This window comes from Hypanus sabinus, chromosome 17, assembly GCF_030144855.1.
Source record: "Hypanus sabinus isolate sHypSab1 chromosome 17, sHypSab1.hap1, whole genome shotgun sequence".
In the NCBI taxonomy this organism is placed as follows: Eukaryota; Metazoa; Chordata; class Chondrichthyes; order Myliobatiformes; family Dasyatidae; genus Hypanus; species Hypanus sabinus.
The window spans coordinates 30,155,908-30,171,918 of NC_082722.1; the positions used below are offsets into that span (position 1 = coordinate 30,155,908).

At 44.0% G+C, this 16,011-nt stretch overlaps 2 protein-coding genes and 1 long non-coding RNA gene across 5 annotated transcripts in view; 1 reads left to right on the top strand and 2 right to left on the bottom strand.

Moving 5' to 3' along the window:
- Positions 1–16,011, bottom strand: part of ripor1 (RHO family interacting cell polarization regulator 1) — a 282,610-nt gene that overhangs the window by 223,734 nt on the left and 42,865 nt on the right. The gene's annotated exons all lie outside the window — the stretch shown is intronic.
- LOC132406793 (inactive serine/threonine-protein kinase VRK3-like) overlaps positions 1–16,011 on the bottom strand; it is a 130,405-nt gene that overhangs the window by 15,355 nt on the left and 99,039 nt on the right. The gene's annotated exons all lie outside the window — the stretch shown is intronic.
- The window catches only part of LOC132406795 (uncharacterized), a 72,082-nt gene continuing 69,225 nt past the window's right edge, over positions 13,155–16,011 (top strand). Inside the window, exon 1 of the long non-coding RNA XR_009516241.1 lies at positions 13,155–13,946. This is a non-coding gene — a long non-coding RNA (uncharacterized LOC132406795). The remainder of the gene's footprint in view (positions 13,947–16,011) is intronic.

The following is a 16,011-nucleotide window of genomic DNA, read 5'->3' on the forward strand; positions in this document are numbered from 1 at the left end:
CGGCAGCACCTTTACCTTACAGGCTGCTGCAGCGCTTCAAGGAGGCGACTTACCAGCACCTAATCAAGGGCATTTGTGGGTAGGTTCTATATACTGATCTAGTTGACGTCCACATCCATAGATTAAACAAATGTAAATACTACAGTTTGCCAGGATATTTGGGACTGCATTGCAGTGGTTTCTCCCCCCAAAAAACAATCGCGTCTCCAGGGATTTCTGGGAGCCTTGGGAAATTTTGTGATTTGCAGGACTTCAATGAATTGTTTGTATCCTTGGAATATGTACGACTAAATAGATGCACACTATTTACCAAGTGAATGAGCAGGAACACAAAACATTATAGGGAGTTTCAGAAAAGGAAATGGGCAATTTCCTGGCATGTGAAAGTATTCATTGTTACTAACTTTTTCAAATGACTGCTGCATTTCCATTACTATTATTCATGAGTCTAATAACGTACTGGTTTGTAATAACAAGAGGGTTATGCTTCATATCACAGCATACTCCATCCTGTGAAACTGCATTCAGTGAGTGGGGAAGGCAAAACCAGTGAACACCATGAAAGAAAAATAACCTGAGATCAATCAGAGTTTAATTGCTCTTTGGGGGAGGCCAGATCACTAATGATAAACTACCTTTTGGTCTGAAGGTTAACTAACAGTGTGAAATGGCTTTTTTTAAAAAAAGCACTTTTGGCACTCAGATGCTCCCTGAAAGGTGTGCTGTTATCTTTCAGCCAATGACCTGTGACCTTGCACTTTGAAATTTCTTGACTGGCTGTAATACCAATGCTTGTGGGGCACCCATTCTACCTATCTTATGCAAATATTTAAGCAAAATATCTGCCAACTGAGGAAGTTCTGGAGCTTTTTAAAAAAGGACCTTAGAGAATCTGGCAAGCTAGAAAACTAGACACTGGGGGATAAAAGGTACTTGCTGTTATGATCTAGTCAACTGAAAACATAATAGTTCCCTCAACACCATGTGCAAGTGATTTGAAAAGTCCACTTGACCAGCTCAGGTTCCAAACTTCCATTGGTATTACTGATTGCATTAAACATGGAGTGCGATAAAGTATACCTGGAGAAAGGCCAGGATTCAAGATGGCGGCACATCCAGATGCAGCCATCACTTCAGCTCCAACTAATGGTGCAATTGTTTGTCTTTTAGGTCGTTCTTATGTTCACGAGACATTGCTGGATTTTAAGGGACAGCCGAGAGGGTAGGAGAGCCTGCTTTCCACAGGGATCGCTCTCTACGCGACTCCCTTGTCCACTCGTCCCCCCCCCCCCCCATCCCTTCCCACCGATCTCCTTCCTGGCACTTATCCTTGTAAGCGGAACTAGTGCTACACCTGCCCTTACACTTCCTCCCTCACCACCATTCAGGCCCCAGACAGTCCTTCCAGGTGAGGCAACACTTCACCTGTGAGTCGGCTGGTGTGGTATACTGTGTCCAGTGCTCCCGGTGTGGCCTTTTATATATTGCTGAGACCCGACGCAGACTGGGAGACCGTTTCACTGAACACCTATGCTCGGTCTGCCACAGAAAGCAGGATCTCCCAGTGGCCCCACATTTTAATTTCACATCCCATACCCATTCTGATATGTCTATCCATGGCCTCCTCTACTGTTGAAATGAATCCAAACTCAGGTTGGAGGAACAACACCTTATATACCGGCTGGGTAGCCTCCAACTTGATGGCATGAACATTGACTTCTCTAACTTCTGTTAATGCCCCTCCTCCACTTATTACCCCATCCCTGACACATTTAGTTTTTTTTCTCTCTGCCCATCACCCTTCCTGTTCTCCATCTCCCTCTGGTGCTCGCCCCTCCCCCTTTCTTTCTCCCTAGGCCTCCCGTCCCATGATCCTTTCCCTTCTCCAGCTCTGTATCACTTTCACCAATCACCTTTGCAGCTCTTAGCTTCACCCCACCCCCACTGGTCTACTCCTATCATTTCGCATTTCCCTTTCCCCCTCCTACTTTCAAATCTCTTAGTATCTCTCCTTTCAGTTAGTCCTGACGAAGGGTCTCGGCCCAAAGCGTCGACAGTGCTTCTCCTTATAGATGCTGCCTGGCCTGCTGTGTTCCATCAGCATTTTGTTGGCTGGATTTTAAAAACACCAAGTACTGCAAGTCTACCTCACTAGCGAGTTATTGGATAGCAGATGATCTCCACAGCATGGGCCTACTGTGCACCATGTTGTCATCTGCTACAACCACCCAGGGGAGAAACCATCGGAAGCAGTGCACAAGATAGCAAAGGAGATGAAATTAGACAAAAGGCGAAATCCTTCAGGTCAGCCCTCCCGTCGATTCTGTTTTCAAAAGCATTCAAATGCTAGAAAGTAAGCAAGATTACTTGCATCTGACTGAATCGCATCTGCATGCTCATCCCTGAAGCTGGAGGGTTTCATCTCTTTATGGGACAACAGAATTCCCATGATATCCGGACAATGGAGGTGTATGCATCTGCATTAATAAGAACTGGCATGAGAACACATTAGAGGTGACGACCCACTGTTTCCTGATGGTAGATTTCCTAATGGTGAAATCCAGGCCTTTCCAGTTACTAAGAGAGTTTATTGTTATTGTGATTGTGACTCTATACATCCCCCTCCCCTCTGCTAATACTGGGGAAAACTGCATTTGCAGACTTAGAAACCACACACACTGATTTTTTTTTCTTTATTGTTGCTGGCGACTTCAAGGTGTGCTAAACAGTCCTGCTTAAATTCTATCACTTCCATTCTATCACTTAGAGGTGAGAACACATTAGATCTGGTTCCAGTTCAAAGTGCATATATATCACCATATATAACACCACAACAGAATAATAACCATAATAGAATCAATGAAAGACTGCACTAACTAGGGCATTCAAATAGTGTACAAAAGACCACAAACTGTGCAAGTACAAAAAGAAATAATAATTAGTAATAAATATCAAGAACATGAGATGAAGAGTTCATGAAAGTGAGTCCAAGGATAGTGGGAACATTTCGGTGATGGAGCAAGTGAAGTTGAGTGAATTTCTCCCCTTTGGTTCAAGAACCTGATGGTTGAGAAGAAGCAATTGTTCCTGAACTTGGTGTTGTGAGTCTTGAGGCTCCTGTACCTTATTCCTGATGGCAACAGCGAGGAGAGAGCATGACCTGCATGGAGGGGGTCTCAGTGATGGGGAATGCTTTACCTGTGATGGTCTGGGCCGTATTTTTTGTAGGATTCTTTGTTTAAGGTGTTATGTCCGCAGCCCCCTCCTTTATGAGAATCGCAAGAGCACTAGTTGACGGGGGGGGTCAGTAGACCCAGGAAATGTGAGAGAGAGACGTGCCGAATACCTCGTTCCACCGCGTTGCAAAATAATGCGACATTGACCATTGTCTCCTGGAGACCACGTTTGTGGATTGGGGACTATGCTACGTGCAAGCCCTCGGGCAATGTAGGCTGGTTGAGAGAGAGATTTCCATCATCCCAACCTGATTGACATCTGAGACCCCGTTAGGAAATATAAAAGAGGGTCTAGGGGAACACCCCCTTCAGACACACCAGAAGAAACGCTAACGATCCCGTAGTAATGGGAAGCCATTTGAAGGAAGTCATGTGCGTTCGATTCCGTTGCTGGAATCAGTGACTGGAACCACGGAAACCAGCTTTTAGCTAACAACGGGGAAGCCCGCTCCCCTGATTCAATGGATTTGCTTCATAAAAGACCCGGGCAAGTTTCTTTTCTCACCAATCTCTCTCTCTTTCCAACAAGTGAAAACCCAGCGGTCCCCCAAAAGGCTGAAGCCTGCAGGAACTGAGTGACTTTTATATTTCCATCGGACAATATATTATCCCCTAGACCAGGGGTCAGCAACCTTTACCACTGAAAGAGCCACTTGGACCCGTTTCCCACAGAAAAGAAAACACTGGGAGCCGCAAAACCCGTTTGACATTTAAAATGAAATAACACTGCATACAACGTTTTGTTTTGCCTTTATGCTATGTATAAACAAACTACAATGTGTTGCATTTATGAAATTGATGAACTCCTGCAGAGAAAACGAAATTACATTTCTGCATGCAACAAAAACATTTTGAACTCCGAAAAAAAGAGGTTGGGTTGAAGGTTACTTTTAAGTAAAATACTCAATGTCTATTTGAGTTCTTCTTGTATTTATGAAAAACGCCAAACTTAAATTTGCCGCCATCAGCAAACCAAAAATAACGTCAGCCAGCTGTCAACCTGAAAAATAAAAGGACTATTTCACTGAACAATGAAAACATATGAATATACGTAAAGTAATAGGCAATTAAAGTATTTATCACACTTGTTCAGGTTGACTCACACCTGACAATGCAGTCGTATTCAGTAGGGATGGATCGATGCTTAGGGGAGTGACCGGGAAAGATAATGTGCTTTTTTTCCTCTCTGAACTCACAGAAGCGTTTCCCAAACGATGTTTGCATTGCGATGATTGCAGAATGTAAATACTCCGAATTTATCATGTCGTGACCTTGTTTGAACTCTCTCAAATTGTGGAAGTGAGACAATGTGCCTTTCTGTAAATCTCTGGCAAGCAACGTCAACTTGCGCTCGAATGCCAAAACATCCTCCAACATGTGCAGGGCTGTACGTCCTTACCCCGTTGAAGAGCTGTGTTCAGCGTGTTCAGGTGCGCTGTCATGTCTACCATGAAGTGTAGCTTTTCCAGCCACTCTGGCTGTTCCAGCTCAGGAAAGTTGAGCCCTTTGCTGCCCAGGAAAGTTTTCACTTCTTCCAGACACGCGACAAAGCGTTTCAGCACCTCCCCTCTGGACAGCCAGCGATAAAAACACGTTGTAGCGGTGTGCTACACGCAGTCAGTAAACTGCAGTCAAAGATAGCTTTATTCGAACTAAACAGCCTTGCTTTTAAGCCTCCCTCAACCCGCCCCCCATGGGCGCGGATGCTGCAAAAGACACGTACTCACAAACCCCCGTAGGCTATCTCCCTTAGCCTGAACGCTGGCTAATTGTGAGCCGGTTCGGATGTGTCAGGAAATGGGTCGCCACAACGTCTTATTTAGATTGTACAAGATCACCATAATCTTCAAATTTAGATTTACATTTCAAAAACTAACAAACTAACATAAAATACATTTTAATTAAATACTGACCATGTAGCGGTGTGCTACACGCAGCGCTAAAATTACGACACGGAGTCGGTAACCGCCGTCGAAGGAAAAAACTTTATTCGAAATCCTCAGCCTCACTTTTAAGCCTCCCTCAACCTGCCCCCCCATGGCGCAGAGGCTCCAAAGCTCTGTGCTCGCAAACCCCCGTAGGCTATCTAATTGTGAGCCGGTTTGGATGTGCCAGGAAAAGGGTCGCCACAACCAATTATTTCCCAAAGCAACAGGGAGCCGCAGCATAGACGTAAAAGAGCCACATGTGGCTCCGGAGCCGCGGGTTGCTGACCCCCGCCCTAGACAAACGATCGAGCTGTTTCTTATTGATGGTTATTATTAGACCCGCGCTTTTAGATTGAGTAGTGACGACGTATATTATCTGAATGTTTGTATTAATCTTATCTTTGTGCCCCTTCATAAATAAAGACTTTTAAAAATAGTACCATCAGACGTCAACGGACCTCTCTATCTTTGCTGGTAAGTGATCCAGTTACGGGATTACGTAACAAAGGGCACTGGTAGTTCCATACCAGTCTGTGATGCAGCCAGTCAATAGACTCTCCACTATACATGTACAGCAGTGTGTCAAAGTTTTAGATGTCATGCCAAATCTTCTCAAACTTCTAAGAATGTGGAGGCCCTGCCATGCTTTCTTCGTAATTGCACTTACCTGCTGGGCCCAGGACAGGTCCTCAGACATGATAACACCGAGGAACTTAAAGTTGTGACCCTTTCCATCTCTGGTCCTCCAGTGAGGACTGGCTCATGGACATGTGGGGGGAGGGTTCCTCCTCATGAAGTCTACAATCAGCTCCTCGGTCTTGCTGAAATTGAGTTAGAGGCTGTTGTGGCACCACTCAGCCAGATTTTCAGTCTCCCTCCTCTATGCCGATTCATCACCACCTTTGATTTTGCTTATAAGAATTCTGTTGTCAACAGACTTGAATATGGCAGTGCAGCTGTGCTTAACCACACAGTCATAGGTATAAAACGAATAGAGGAGGAGGCCAAGCACACAGCCTTGTGGTGCACTTGTGCTGATGGAAATTGAGGAGATGCTGTTGGCAATCTGAACTGACTGGCTTCCACACGTGAGGAAACTGAGGATCCAATTGCACAAGGAGGTATTGAGCCCAGCGTCTTGATGAGTTTCGAGGGGATGATAGTACTGAATGTTGAGCTGTAATCGATAAAGAACATTCTGATGTATGCATCTTTGCTGTTAGGATTGAGTGAAGAGCCAATGAAATGGCATCAGCTATGGACCTGTTGCTCCAGTAAGCAAATTAGAGCAGATGCAAGTCGCTTCTCAGACAGGAGTTGATATATTTCATCACCAAACTTACAAAACACTTCATCACTGTGGATGCAAGTGCTACTGGATGATAGGTCATTGAGGCATTTCTTAGGTACCAGTATAATTGAAGCCTGCTTGAAGTAGGTGGGTAGGTTAAAGAGATTGCAGACTGCAGAGGTGAGAGGTTAAAGACATCGGTGAAAACTCTAGACAGTTGATCAGCACTGGTCTTCGGTACTCAGCCAGGTACCCAGATGCTTTCTGTGGGTTCACCCTCCAGTCATCAGACACTGAAACCACAGGATCATCAGGGGCTGTGGCAGTATATCAAATTCCTTAGTCCCTGCAAGCTGCTCGTTATCCCCACCGACCACTCATTTGTTATGCCAACTCCTGCATACTGCACACTAATTAAACGAGTCAAACCAGTTCAGAGGCAGGTAAAGCCCTGGTCAGAAGGAGGAACTTTTGCATAATAGAGCTGTTTCGAAAGCATGGACTTGAACGTGTTCAGGGAGCCGGCTACCTACGACCATCATTAACATCGGTAAATATGCGAGATCTGTGACTGGCCACACAGAGGATGTCACTGCTATTAAACACGTCCATGCAAGGGCAAATTAGAAGCCATATTTAACAACAGACGGCTGAGAGATCGGGATTCTGCCTTCGGATCAGGTCAGGCCAGCAAGAGCTGCTTTTTCCTGCGCCATCAGGAAGGTGAAATGGAATTATTTACACCCTCCTCCCCCCGAGAAGCAGGCACTCTGTCTGGCCACATGTGAGGGAGACCCTCGACAGGGTCAAGCTGGGTAGAGCTGAAGGGTCTGATAATGTACCTGGTTGGGTGCTGAAGGACTGTGCAGCCCAAGTAACTGAGCTTCTAACAGACATTCTCCTGTCTCCTTGGGCTTCAAAGTGGCCACCATCATCCCCGAGCCCAAGAGGGCTACAGTAACTTGCCTCAATGACTACTGTTCAGTGGCTCTGACCTCAACAATACTGGACTGCTTCATGCAGATGGTTACAAGTTGCATTAAATCCCATCTTCCTGCTACATCGGACCATTTCTAGCTCATTTATCGGTCCACTAATGATGTCATAGCCTCTGCACTCAACTTTCCGCCTTATCCCACCTGGAAGATGGTGCCTCATATGCCAGGACGCTGCTTATTGACTCCAGCTCGGCATTCAATACGGTCATACCTCAGAAGCTGGTGGGTAAACTGTCCTCGATGGGTCTCATTTCCTGTCCGTAACTGGATCCTGGGCTTCCTGGCAGCAAGTTCAGCGGCAGCTTGCGTTGGCAGAAACATCCCTCGCTCCGTCACGCTGAGCACCAACACTCCTGAGGGCTACCTGCTCAGCCCGCTGCTGATGTATGACTGCATTGCTTGATCCAGTTCGAACCGAATCATCAAGTTCGCCGATGAAGCCAGCCACTGTTGCTTCCTCGACGGCAAACAGAGGAGGTAGAGCGTCTAGTAGAATGGTGCGAGCACAACAATGCGGAGCAGAGTAAAGGGGTTATTATGGTCTTTAACAAGGTGTAGGCTGAGCACTCCTCACTGCGCTCACATGGCTCCTCCACGGACAGAGAATTAGGAGCCCCTAATTCTCACCTGGTGCTTCAACGCCACCTCTTCGATTGAGAAAGCACAGCAGTGTCGCCACTTCCTGAGGAAGTGAGGCTACCCTCCTACCCATTTGAACACAGGGGCAGCAGAGTATCCTGACCAGCTTGTGTGACAGACATGGACAAAAAACTCCAGCAACTTGCAGATTGAGCTGCAATTACACCTACAACTAAACATCTCCCAGGATTTCATTGCTGTTACGTTTTTGGAAATTAACTTTGCCTGCTCCTGCACACATTTTTCGAATAACTCCTTGACAGAGAGAAAAAAAGCTATAGTCACTCTGACCTCCTCTTACCTCTTTCAAGAATTTGTAGAGAAATTCTTCCACGATTTCTCCTGGTGCTCAGGAATTCAATGCAATAAATTGCCACTGGGGCAAACTGGCTGTGAACCGCAAGGCATCTGACTGCAAGTTTCTACAAAAGCTTGAGGACTGCTGATAGGATCATTGGGGTCTCTCTTCCACCCATTAGAGATATTTATCAAGAGTGCTGCATATGCAGGGCCCTTAGCATTGTCAGTGATCCCTCCCATCCAATCCAATAATCTCTTTGAACCCCGCACCATCGGGCCGATGTACCATATCATTAGGACAAAAACTGTTAGGGATTCTTAATCTATATAGCTGTTTTCCATACTGTTTGTTCAAATGATTCATTTTGGATTATATGTTAAATCCGTGAATTGCATACGTCATTACACTACCATGTGATAGGTGCGCACCTCGCTTAAAGATTAAGTTATAGCCATATTCCAGATTCCTGGTGTCTTCCTTTGAATTAATTTAATGTTTTGAAGTTACAAAACATAACACTTACCACCACCCAGATCTCATTGCATGTAACACCAGCAGCGTTACGCTGTTCACATTTTAGTTGCAAATGCACCTTATTATTTGTTTATTTATTTGTGGTAATAATACTTTTATGTGTTATACGTACTGTGTTGTGCACCTTGGTCCAGAGGAATGTTGTCTCATTCGGCAGTATACGTGACCGGTTGAATGACAACAAACCTGAAATTGATCTTGAATTTGAGAAACACTGAGGTCTTTTCCTACCAAGGCTCTACATTTCCAGCTCAACTGAAGCTCCAGTGACAGAAGATTACCAACAACCCCCCCTCCCTCCACCCAGCAACTTTAAATTATACCCACAACTAAACAATTCCCAGGATGTCATTGTTGCTATATTTTTAAAAATTTAATTTTCCTGTTCCTGCATACATTTTTCAAATAACTCCTTGACAGAAAGGAAGCTTATTATTTGTTATCAGCTCACTCAATAGTCCCTCTGACCTTCCCTTTCCTCTTCCAGGAATTTGTAGTGAAAGTCTTCCACGATTTCTCCAGGAATTCAAAGCAACAAATTGTCATTTGGGCAAACTGGCTGTGAACTGGAAACACAAGCCAAGATAAAAATAGGAATCCATAACCTTAGTTAACCTTCAGTACACAGATTATTGATCAACTGAAATATGTGGCACTGTTTTCCATTTATGTCTACACTCTGCGTACATTCCTGTTTACTTCTCCCATTCATTGGCTTTATTTCGTCATTTTGAACTCTCTCTTCTGAGTTTTCTTCGCTGACGGACAAGGAAAAAAGGTTCCATTTTTCATACACGGTCAGCAGACCTGTACAAGATGGGCTTGGCGTGACTACCCTTCTGATGAAGCTTATTGCGTTAACTGAACACCGTCTACGTGAAAATTTGCTGTGTAATGGTCATGGGCACATTCAGGCCTAATGCCCTACGTCAGTGCTATGTTGCCAGTCAACCTGCCTTAATTGGCTTAAGAACCAAAAATGTTGCCTCTTAATGGAATTCCAGGGAAATTAATACATTTGCAACGAGTGTAATTCTTGAAATGCATAATCTGGCAGCCTTTACAGTACACCAATTCTTACTGTTGCAGTTCCTTATCTACTAATGCCTTATTTCTTGTTGTTTCAGCATTGTTTTTCTTTTAAAATACAGTGGATCTGGTTCATTGAGACACATTGGGACCGGTACATTTTGGTGCAAGTAAGTGGCTGCCCCAATCAGCCGAAGTTTCATGGAAATAGTTAAAAATAGTTTAAAAAAAAGACAAACTTTGGTTTAACTGAGTAACAAATGAAATACAGAACAAATTAGACCACTACCAATGCCGCTACATGTAGTATAAAACTGTATCAGTCCCCAATAGTTATCGGAGGAATTCGTCCAGAGTATGCTGATTGACTGTAAATGAATAAAGTCAGCACAGACACCTGGTACGGATAGTGGACTGCCTTCTTTTGCCTTCCTGCACGAAGTACTGTCATAATCCAAAACAAAATCTCCTGGTACAAAATCATCAAAAGTCACTGCTTTTTGAAACAGCATCTTTCAGCCCAAATGGATAACACAAGCTCACGCAACTGGCACTAATTAAAAACTGCTTGCTCTAAGCACGGTGTAGTTTCTAACAGCCACACAAGTGCCCACAACTAACACTAGTTAGAACCTGTTCAGCAACAGTCTCCTGTCCCATTTAAGCAGCACAGTGTCCCAGATTATCAAAGGGAACCTTGGCCATTTTCTCAATTAGTTTTTGTTCGTTAAGAGTTCACACAGTCATGGAGAAGTACAGCACATAAGCAGGCTGTTTGGGCCATCTAGTCTATGCTAAAACCATTTAAACTACCTACTCCCATTGACCTGCACCAAGACCATAGCCCTACTATTCATGTGTCTATCTGAAGTTTGCCTAAATGTTGAAATAGAGCTTGCCATGCACTGCTTGTGCTGGCAGCTCATTCCACACTCTCACGACCTCTGAGTGAGGAAGTCACCCTCACTTCCTCCACTAAACTTTTCACCTTTCACTCTTAACCCATGACCTCTGGTTGTCATCCCATCCAACCTCAGTGAGAAAAACCTGCTTGCTTTTAGCTTATCGATATCCCTCACAAGTTGCTACCCCAATTAACTGATGGTTCGGTTAACTGGAATCCACTGTATTACAATTTGAGCTCTGAACCATCTAGAAAGGTTCAATGGATGAAGAAAATGCACTTTCTCTTAGAAATGGTTCACACATAGCACTGTGTTGTTATTTCTGCTGCATCCTAGGGTAGACAATTGTTGACTCGAATCCAATACCAAAGAGCATGAGATTAAGTATTGTCAGATAAGACAATGATCTGGGAGCACTAATCCCTTTTGGAAGGGGTTCTTCAATGGACCTTTATAGCTTACAGTTCAGACAAGCTATAAAGATCCCAATGGAATTACAGAAAGAACAACCTTGGGCCCTTGTCAACACCCACCTACTGAATCTGACCTGGACAGAGTCGATGCGGAGAGGATGTTTCGAGTGGTGTGAGAGTCAAGGACCACAACCTCAGAATACAAGGACATCCCCGTAGAATAGAGATGAGGAGGAATTTATTTATCCAGAGGGAGGTGAATCTGTAGAATTCATTGCCATAGACACTGCGGAGGTCAAGTCACTGGGTATATTTGAAGTGGAGGTTGATAGGTTCTTGATTATTAATAAAAGTTACAGGGAGACAGCAGAGGAATGGGATTGAGAAGGAATAATAGATCAGCCTTGATCAAATGGCAGAGAGGTCTTGATGGGCCAAACGCCTAATTATGCTCCAATATGTTATGGTCTAAATTAGACCCCTGATGGCGTTTCCACACACTTCATGAGATTCCATGAGTTTCCTCTAAGCTGCTTTACTACATCACAAAAACATGGAGGTTGGTAGTTCAATTGCGCACTGTAATTCTTCCTTCCTGTTGCTGGATGGTAGAATCTGGGAGGAGTTATGTGGAATGCTTGGAAAATGAATGAGGGCACAGTATGATCTTCTAAGCCAGCATTGACTCCTTGGGCCAAATGGCCTTTTCTCTTTCATAAGAGAACCTCCACTGTGGAAGACACCTGCAATATGACAGAAATTCAAGAGTGTCAGGAGGAAGAAGTGAGCGTAGCTGCTATCACTAAGGTGAAGACGCTTGGGAAAATTGAAAGGCTGTAGGTAGATATGTCAGCTGGATCAGATGGACAATACCCCCAAGGTTCTGAAAAAGGTAGATGAAAAGATTGTGGAGGCATAAGTAATGATCACTAAATTATGACAATGTTGCAGTGGACTGGAAAATTGCCAATGTCATTCTGTACTTTAATGAGAGGGGAGGTAAGCAAATGACAGTAAGTTAGGGTACTTGGATGGACATGACAAAATAGGCCAAAGTCAGCTGGCTTCCTTGAGGGAAAATCTTGTCTGACAAATCTGTTGGAAATCTTTCAGGGAATAACAGGCAATATAAACAAAGGAGAGTCAGCGGTTGTTATTTGAATAGATTTTCAAAAGGACTTTGACAAGGTGCCACACACGAGGCTGCTAAACAAGATAAAAGCCTCTAGTGTTACAGGAAAGGTACGAACATGGATAGAAGATTGGCTGAATGGCAGGAAGCAAAGAATGGGAATAATGGGGATCTTTTCTGGGTAGTTGCCAGTGACTACTGGTGTTCCGTAGATGAAAACGTTCTTTTCATGTTATACATCAATGATTTGGTTGACAGAATTGATGATTTGTGATCAAGTTGGTGGACAATATGAAAATAGGTGGAGGGGCAGATAATGTTGAGGAAGCTGGGAGTCAGAAGATGGGCAGACAGAAGTGGCAGATGGAATATTGTTTAGGGAAGTTTGTGGCCATGCACTTTGGTAGAAGGAATAAAGGCATAGACTATTTTCCAAACAGTGAGAAAATTCAGAAATCAGAGGTGCAAAGGGATTTGGGAGTCCGTGTGTAGAACTCCCAAAAGGTTAAATTGCAGGGTAAGGAAGATAAATACAATGTTAGCATTCATTTCAAGAGGATTAGAATATAAAAGCAAGGATGTAAAACTGAGGCTTTATAAAGTATTGGTCACATGTCACGAAGTATCGTGAGCAGTCTTGGGCCCTTTGTCTAAAGGAAGGATGTGCTGTCATTGGAGACGGCCCAGAAGTTCATGAGAATGATCCCATAAAGGGGTTAATTTATTAGAAACATTTGACCAGCTCTGTGCGGGGGGAGGGGTATCTTATTGAAACCTACTGAATATTGATTGGTCTCGATTGAGTGGCCATGGAGAGGATGTTTCCTACAGTGAAGGAATCTAGGACCAGAGGGCAGTGCCTCAGAGTACCAGGACGTCCCTTTAGAATAGATATGAGCAGGAACTTCTTTAGGCAGAGGGTAGTGATTATGTGGGATTCTTTGCCACAGGCAGCTGTGGAGAGCAAGCCATTGGGTATATTTAACATGGGGGTTGATAGGTGTTAAAGATTACGGGGAGAAGGCAGAATAATGGGGTTGAGAGGTATAGTAAATCAGCCACGATGGAATGGCAGAGTCGATGGGCCGAATGGTCGAATTCTGCTCCTATGTCTTATGGTTTTCCGTGCAAATATGATATGCTAATCTGTTTTACAAGATCTTTTGTACTATACTATAAAGATTAACATTTAAGTGTGCTCTTTCGGTAAAGTGCAGAATGCAGTCTGTAGCAGAAATCCTTAAACCTTACTCGTATTCCATTTTCCGTACAATCCGCAGTTTCTGTCCACAGATGATACACTGGAGAAAGGAGATACACCATTCGCAGCCCAGTCTCAACTTCATTTAATGATCAAAAGCTAAATATTCTTGACCTTGGCTGATTAAAAAAATGGGCAGTTCAAACGGAATGGTGCATTTAATTTATGGCGAACGTACAGGCCCTGTGGCAATCAACTTCAAGGGAATCAGCTGCTCATTACAGGATGCGTATGAAACAAAAGGCAGCTCGGATACAACGACACGCGGGTAAGAGAAAGGTAGGAAAGCAAATGAAGAAAAACAGGTTTTCTTCTCTAAACGCGAAAGAAAATGCTCGCCTTTTAATAGTCTGAATGGAATTAGGAAAGGCGAATGTAATTATCACCTCTCATCCCGGCCCCTTTCCTCTGAACTCCGGGATTTAAAGACAGCGATGCACATTCGCGCAGGCTGTCGGCGCAGCGCCACCCAGCGGTACGCGGCTCGCCTAGCAGGCACAGCCCGACAGATGGAGCGAGCGCTGCCCCGGCTTCTCGGTCCTATAATGCATCCTCAAGGGATCTCATCACGATGGAAAAAAAACACACACACACACGCACAAACCGGGCGTTCCCCCTTTCGGCTGAGGAGTGTAACATGGGGGTGGGGATATGCAAACAAGGATGTGTAAAACCGACTGCTTTGCTATGGTGAAACCACGGCGCTTCTACACAAGTTTAAAAATCGCTACCGATTAACCTGGGGATGTAACTACCGATCGGAAGGTGCCTGTGAGACATGAGACATCTCGCTCTCCTGGGTGTCCGCTCAGTACTATGGTTAAGCTTTAGAATGTCTTTAGTCAGACCTCCTCACAAACTAAAAGATCTTGCATGAGACTGCTCTGCGTAAAACAGGCTGCTCCTTTAGTGCTGTTCGGGAGGTCAATACACGGTTAGATGAGTCGCCCCTCCAAGTGATGAACAGTAGGCCATGGCAAGTTTTGTTTGTTCTAATGAACAGGTGAGGGGTTAACGCCCACCAGTCGACGCCTGATCAACAGGGCAGCAGATAAGTGAATTATAAACAAAGTAATGTTTACCGTAACCCCTATGAATAAATAGTACAAAGTACACCGGGGTCCTGAGTGGGGTTTGGAGTCAGGTTTAGTTCTTGGTCACAGAAGTGCAAATAATCAATATCGCTGAATTGGTTACCAGTTGGCACTGCAGATTTCAAAGTTCCTTACTAACCATTTATAGTAAAAGGGGATATGATTAGGAAATGAGATAATTCAGCTCCCATAGGTTAAGGATATAATTCAATGAACTACAAGTGTAATCTTGTTAGAATTTAGTTACATAAGATTGCAATGGAGGTCATAAAGGCACCCACTAAACACAGTTTTCTGTAGAAATCAGCAGATCATATGATGTGTAGCTTAAATTCCAGTGCTGAGCTTCCAGCCCACAGTACTCATGAGAGATCTGGATATTGTGGTCTGAAAAAAGGGTTGTGGGAGCTTTGGGAATACCAAGGAACAATGAGGTTTGAGGCATTAGCCTTCCCACTGTGGGAGCTGCTAATTGGAATCAGGAATCTACGAAGAAATGAATGGTTAGTGACAGATGCCAAACTCTCTGAATTGGAATCCCTTCTTGACCACTTTCCTAGCTGAATGCAAACTCGGGAAGAACCCATTAATGTGGGAAAAAATGCTCAACTATATGACCTGCTCATTAAAATTTTTTTTAAAGTGATGGAAGTTGTCATTTACAGTGCTGTCGATTGACACCACTGTTTACAGACACTGGTTTTATGATTCAACCAGGACCACTTATTTCCAGTCCTTAACCACATTATTCATTCAAACATAGACGTACAAGGGCTGAATACCAGATAGGTGGTGCATCAAGGCAACATTCCTGATTGAGTGAGGCAGCAAGGTGAAGTGGCAAAACTGATCACTGGAAATTAAAGGAAAAGCTGATGTCACATCAGATGGTTTTGATTGTTGAAGGTTAGCAGAGTCATTCTAATGACATCTCTGCAGAGGCGGCTCTAAGCAATGGCTTTGGGTACTGGAGTACATTTATTAACTATTATATTTCTGTGCAAGAAGAGATAGATGCAAGGGCAATGAAGACCAAATTGGATGTGATAGCAGGGAAAGTGTAATTAAATAGATAAGTATGGAAATTTTAATTAAATAGATAAATATGCTTGTTTGCAAATTTACTAATTTGATATTAAGGCCATCAGATATAGGAACAGAAGTAGGCCATTTGGCCCATCGAGTCTGCTCCGCCAATCATGGGCTGATCCAATTCTTCCACTCATCCCCACTCCTCTGCCTTCTCCCCA